This window comes from Nicotiana attenuata, chromosome 11 (assembly GCF_001879085.1).
Source record: "Nicotiana attenuata strain UT chromosome 11, NIATTr2, whole genome shotgun sequence".
In the NCBI taxonomy this organism is placed as follows: Eukaryota; Viridiplantae; Streptophyta; class Magnoliopsida; order Solanales; family Solanaceae; genus Nicotiana; species Nicotiana attenuata.
Window position 1 is genome coordinate 1308967 of NC_031999.1, and position 7264 is coordinate 1316230.

Sequence of the window (7264 nt, forward strand, 5' to 3'; positions counted from 1 at the left end):
AGTTTGCGGAAGGGTGCCTTGCAAATGCGAAGGTGACCGGATTTCTTCAGGGTCGCAAATGCGACAATTTCTTTGCAAATGCGAAGAAAGCAGACTTCTTTGCGAACCCTTTGTCGCAATTGCGACATGAGAGACCTGCTAAAATGAATTTCAGATGGGATTTCAACCATTTTTACAACCTTTTCAAAACCTAAACACCTTTGGGCGATTTTTCAAAGACAACTACTCTTCCAAATCAATTGTAAGTAATTTTTAACTCATTTTCTTTAATCTTTAACATCTTTTTACATGATTTCAACTCAAAATGAAGAGTTTCCATGGGGGAAATTGGGTGTTTTGGGTAGAACTTAGGATTTTTGAATTTTGGGGATTTGGACCTCGATTTGAGGTCCGATTTCAAAACAAATCATATATTTGAGTTCGTGGGTGAATGGGTAGTCGGGTTTTGGTTCGAACCTCGGGATTTGACCATGTGGGCCCGGGGTCGATTTTTGACTTTTTGGGAAAAACTTTAGAAAACCTATTTTCATGCGTTAGAATTGATTCATTTAGCATTTATTGATATAGTTAAGTAACTTGTGGCCTAGGTACAAGCGAATTGGTGGTGGAATCAAGAGGTAAAGCGGTAGTTGAGGCTTGAATTGTGTTCGAGGCATCGAGGTAAGTGTTTGGTCTAACCTTAGCTTGAGGGATTAGGAGTTGAGTCCTATTTGCTATGTGTTAATTGTTGAGTACGACGTATAGGCATGGTGACGAGTATCTATACGTTGGTGTCAAGCATGCCCGTGAGTCTTATACTATGATTAATGTGACTCTGTTTTGTATTGTACATGCCTTATGTGATATTTCTATTGTTGAACAAGGCTTGTGGAATTAAATTTGGTAATTGAACATTTAAGAGCGTTGGCTCAAGTTGTGAATTGATTTGTGGAAGTATTATTGGCACTTGAACATTATAGAGCGTTGGCTCAAGTTGTGAATTGAATTGTGAAAGTATCATTAGTAATTGAGCATTGTAGAGCTTTGGCTCAAGTTGTCAATTGAGTTGTGAAGTAAATGTGAAAAAGAGAAGAGGATTATTGTATTGTCTCCCTTGCCGGGATGTTGTTGCTTTTAATGTTGTCTCCCTTGTCGGGATGTTGTTGCTTTTGATATTGTTTTCCTTGCTGGGATATGATTGTTGTACTATTATTCCCTTGCCGGTATTTTATTGTGATTTTATTTATTTCCTTGCCCTTATTTCTTGTGATTGTTGTTTGGGTGAGAGAGAGTGTTAAAGCACGAAGGGTGATGCCGTGCATTGTATTGGTGAGGGAGTGTTAAAGCACGAAGGGTGATGCCGTGCATGATATTTGTGAGAGAGTGTTAATGCACGAAGGGTGATGTCGTGCCGCACGATGTACCATTCCGTGCCTTTATATGAGTGATAATGCACGAAGGATCATTCCGTGCCATTATTATGGTGTTCTTTACATTTTACTGTCGGTTTCTGTTGTTACTTGTTGTTCCCCGCAGCGTGTTTCCCCCTTCCTATCTTTAATTGTAAAGTTTGCCTTTATTTTCCGCTGTACATGATTTAACTGCACAAGTTTATTTGGTAGTCTGGTCCTAGCCTCGTCACTACCTCGCCGAGGTTAGGCTAGGCACTTATCAGCACATGGGGTCGGTTGTGCTGATACTACACTCTGCACTCTTTTGTGCAGATCCCGGTGCTGTAGCTTTCGGACCGCAGTGAGGCTGCTGCTTCCAGTTCATCAGACAGCCCAAGGTAGTCTGGCAGGCGTCCGCGGACCTTGGCGTCTCCTTCTATCTTTTCATTATGTTTCTTTCACCTTCTATCTTTTCATTCTGTTTCTTTCATGTATTCCAGAGACAGTGTTGTATTAATCTTTCAGACCTTTATTTGTAGTATTCCTAGACAGTCTGTGAAATTGTGACACCAGTTCTGGGTAGTTTATGTTATGAATTGGTCTTGGTATCACTATTAAAATATTACATTTCAGTCTTCCGCTTATTAAATTCCGTTGTTTATATGATGTTGTTTCTTTATTGTTAATGGATTAAAAATGGGAAAAAGGTAAATAATACAATTGGTTGGCTTGCTTAGCTTTCACTAGTAGGCGCCATCACGACTCCCGAGGGTGGGAAATCCGGATCGTGACACTCATTCATGCTAGGCTTTTCTTATTTGTTTAATTTGTTCATGAATATTTATTCGATGATAATGCAATACATGAAATTAATCAAGAAATGAACACATGTAAATCCATGGGTTAGATGGAAGTGGGCGTCCTTTTTTATTTGAACTTTTTATTCGGGTCAGGTTAGTGTTTGGTTTAGTCCAAAAAACAGGGAGATATGGGTGGGTCTTTCTAATAGGTTAGATGTTTTAATTTCGTCCAATAAGAAGTTTCCACATAAAATTTAAATAATTATTTTTAAGTTCAGCATTGGCCAAATGATCAAAGGGCATAAGTAAACCAAAAAGGTGGATGAATGAGTATTTTTAACCCAATAGGTGGATGAAAGATATTTTTAGACCTTTTTCAATAGTTCAGGGACATTGTTGACCCTTCTGTTTATAATATATACCCTTTTGTTTTAACATTGCCAGAGTCTTCCTTGGGCTTCCGCCCACGAACTATATCTTTACTTTACTTTTTTTATTTTTTATTTTTTATATTTTTGCTTTGGTTTTTCCATTTCCCTTTTTTCTTTTTGTGTGTGTGGCTAATATAGAGTTAAGGTATTTTTCACTAATTAGTCTAAGCATTACACGTGTATCCCATCTTAATGAGTAATTTTTTAAAATTATATAAATATTTTATTATAAATTATTTGATTTATGAAATAAAGATGGAAGAGGTATAATGTCAATAAATATCCAAGCAAGAATATAAATTATCAATCAAACTTTCAATTTAAAGAAACACTTATAAATTAAATTTTATGAATAACAAAATAACTACTATTTATGAATAGCGAAATAACTCTTATGGAGATACTACTACATAAGAGCTATAAGAAAATAGATACTTCATGGAAGAACATGAGCGAGAATGCTCTCCCATTTAAATTTTCCAACTAATTAGGGGCAGATTTACAGTGTACCGAAGGGTTCACGTGAACTCGTGGTCTTCGACAAAAATTATGCATATTATGTGTATAATTTATGTAATTTGTCTGAATACTACCTTTGTGAACCCATGGTTAGATTTGGTGTGTTGGTTCACTGGTTAAGTAGCTGCAGTTTTTCCCTAGGGAAGGATCAATCCTTATTGAGCTCATTTATTCTATTTTTAGTACTATCAAACTAGTGGTGAACCCATCCTCTAAGAATTCTGAGTTCGCCTCTGCAACTAATATTATATTTATATTACGTAGAACGATGTTTTGTTAAGGGGATTCGATCATGCTTTTAATTTAGTATAGATATAAATATTGCAGTTTAAATAGGTTATAGCTGGTTCATTATCTTATTTTACATATTCCAGCTTATACTTGTTATATGACTTTTGAATTAGTAACGTAAATAATCTTTATACTCCTATCTAGGGGTGTCAATGGTTCGGTTCGCCCGGTTATTTTTTAAAATTTGTATCACACTAATTTTTCGGTTATTCTATTATGTATAACCAAAATTAAACTTTTCGAAATCGTCCCAATCATATCGGTTTCTCTTCGGTATCGGTACGGTTCGGTTATTTTTTTTTTTAAATGCCATGTAAAAAGTCACTAGTAGGAGTAGAATGCAATAACATACGTACTTTGGACTTAGCAAAACTCTCTAGACATTTTTACATTTGAAAGGGTGATGAATTAAGAAAATATGAAAGATTGCTAGATTATAAATCAATCAACTATTCTACAGCAACGTAAAAGAAACTAAGCAAAAAAAATACAAAGAAAATATAAATCAACGAAAGAAAACATATTCAATACATTTTAGTTTGCTACTCATAATCGCTACAATACCTTGTGTCTTAGCTTGCTAGTGAATATGCTAGAAATATTTTAGTTTTAATAGGAGTAGCATAATATGTTTGGAAATTAGAATTTTGAGTTTAATTACTTGTTGGCTTGTAACTGTTTTAATAATTCCAAGACCTAAGAAAAAATTTAATGCTTTATTATTTTTAAGATTAATATATAAATATATTTTTCACATGTAATTTTATTCGGTACGGTTTGGTATTTTTTTGATTTATTTTCATAAAATAAAAAACTTACCCTAATTATCGGTACGGTTATCGATTTATATAAAAACCTACAGTTTTATTAAAAAAAAACCTAAAAATTGGTTCGGTATGGTAGGATTCTGTCGGTTTAGTAAGTTTTTAAATATTTATTGACACCCCTGTAATACTTCATATTCAAGTTGGGGTATTTTTGTCATTTACTATTACTTAAACAAAAAAAAAAATTAAATTACAAGATTTAAATAGGGCAAAGCCCTACATTAATCTAATAGAAACAAAGCAAAGGAGAAAAAGGCCAAAGCCCCCTTTCTCTGGCAAATAGAATCTGCTAAGACGAAGCAGAAGCTGAACGAAACAAAAAAAAAACGGAGAAGGAAAGAAGGGGAGAAGAAGAAAGAGGCTGGAACCAAACCTTGAGAAAACTTAAATACGCACTGGTTTTTGCGGGTAATACTCGAATTTCTCATCTGGGTTCTTTTCTTCTGGTAATTCTTTTTATCTCAGTTCATATATCCGGGTTTCACAAGGTATAAGAAATTAAGTACCAATAAGAATTATTCTGGGTAAATTATATGAATAGGTTGGAATTGATAGATTAGTAATTACTCATATGTGGGTAAATAAAATTCAGCGAATTAAGAGTCAAATATGGAACCTCGAAGGTTGGGTATTCTAAATTAGCTATGAATTAGCCTAAACATAGAAATTAACATGAGACCGGTATTATGTAATTATAGATTGAATTGGAGGAAGTTGTACGAATTGCTCAAGGTGAAGCATTTGGAATTTCGGCACGAGTACTGTGAGTAGTAATCTTACAGCAATTTGTGTTTTCATAACTTGCATGATTTACACATGATTTTTAATATGAATTTGTTATCGATTATTTTGAGTTGCATGTGGGACAAGTCTTTTACTCGATATGATACTGAAATAGTTATTTGAGATGATTACCGATGTTTTAAATATTCTTGTTGTCACTAGATATGTTCTACCGTTACTTGAATTTACTGTTATCGAAATGAAATTACATGATTTGACAAGAACCGAAATGCCCTATATTGTTTTAAAATATTTTCCTATGAGTATCCACGGATACAGAGACAAGTATAAATGGGAGTAGACTTTGGAGGATCCCGTAGCTAACGGCGGGTTCGTTAGACCTGGTGCACCTTGTATTTATCGATTACAGAGTACAGTTATAGCCCTCGCTAGTGGGAAGGTAGAACTAGCATACCGTTACCGATTTTCCTCGAGTAGGGACTACCGTTATATTTGACTTCATGTGAAGAAGTCCACAGTTATACCGATTACATGATCCATTCATTGAAACCTCCCAAAAATGTGAATACTGATATTATACAGTGGTTACCGAGCTTATTACTGAATTGTTAATTATATTTTACTACAAGAAAAGCGTGATAAGACTGAAAATTATTTATTGTTTCTGAAAGGGCATTTTTATGTTATTTTCTCTTTAAGATACTAGCATGTTTCTGACTTGTCCCCAAACAAAAACGGTTGTGGTTAAGTGTTATTACCCACTAAGCTAGCGACTCATTCCCCGTTAAATTTTTTTTACAGAGATAGCAATTGACGCAGGCGAGGATTTCGTTAATTAGAGCACACAGGTTGAGAATTCTTGGTGAGCCTCGCACTTGTTCGCGTTGGGCGGAGATTTTTATCAATTGTTATGGTCTTTTCTTTGATTTCTTAGAGTCGCTCCATAGTCATTGTTTTAGTGTCATGAGTATTATTTTGCTATTAATCTTATGTCGAGTATCGTTCATTATTATCAAAGTCGGAGATAAATTAGTATTTCTGGTTGTTAGTGTGTTGATTAGTAATGGTGGAGACTTATTTTGGCTAATTGGTAAGTTGTCAATTGCCAGTTGAATTGTTATTAGGTTGTTTGGTTGCTGATTTGAGACAGAAAATTTTTAGGATGGTCCAAAAACAGGGGAAACTCTGCCCGATTTTCTGTAAAATTACCGATGAGGCTTACTTGGGAGCACTTGCTCCTAAGCGCCGGTCACGATCCTAAATTGGGTCGTGACAACCCCACTCCTATCTCTTTTGTCCAATTTATACTTATGTATATCTCAAACCTATAAGCTTCGTTTGTCTTATATTAGAGATTTTATAATTAATACCAATAACATATGTAGAGTAAACTCATATAGGGCGAGTGATATACCAAAGCTTTATACATAAAATAAACGTAAAAGGGCCTAAAGTACCCCTATCGTATGGTAAATGGTTTATAAAATTCCCCCGTCCATCTATCCATCTGAAAATATATAGGACGTTAATTCTATTTTTAAATTTACCCCCGCGACTAACGGAACTCCATGTGGGCATTGTTGATACATAATTTTTCCCTCATATTTTAAATATATATACATATACTTCCGAAATAGTGCATATACATCATCATTTGATTTATAAACATACACAAATATTTTTCATAATTTTTAAAGGCTTCAAAGCAATTTATTCCTGTATTTTATTATATATAAATATCCAATAATTATCCCCAAACCATTTTTATGATGATTTAATCGTCTAAACTTATCATTTATACCAACGTAATGTTTAAATATTTTTAGTACATTTTTTGTAATTACATTTATATTTTTTGGCTAAATTGCTCATTTTTACAATAATAGGCGATATGCATGTATAATCACATTATTTATGCAGAAAATGACTTTCTATATTTTTATAACGTTAATCAATTTTTTAAATCATTTTAGTGCACAAATGACATTTTTATTACTATTTATTAGTTGCTTTTATAAATTATTTATTCATTAAATAGTGAGTATTTAAAATCTAGCTTTAAAATCCCCTATTTTCGGATTTAATCCAATACCCTTACACCAGCCCAATACCCTTGGCCCAAGACCCATTAGCCCAATCCCCATACCCACTTAAACACCCGACCGAGAATCCTTTAAATCGTGACAGTTGATCTCTAAGATCAATGGTCCACGGTACACCTGTCCCTTTAAACCAACCAAACCCCTAACCCTAATCATTCTATACCCCCCCTCCTCCTCCCC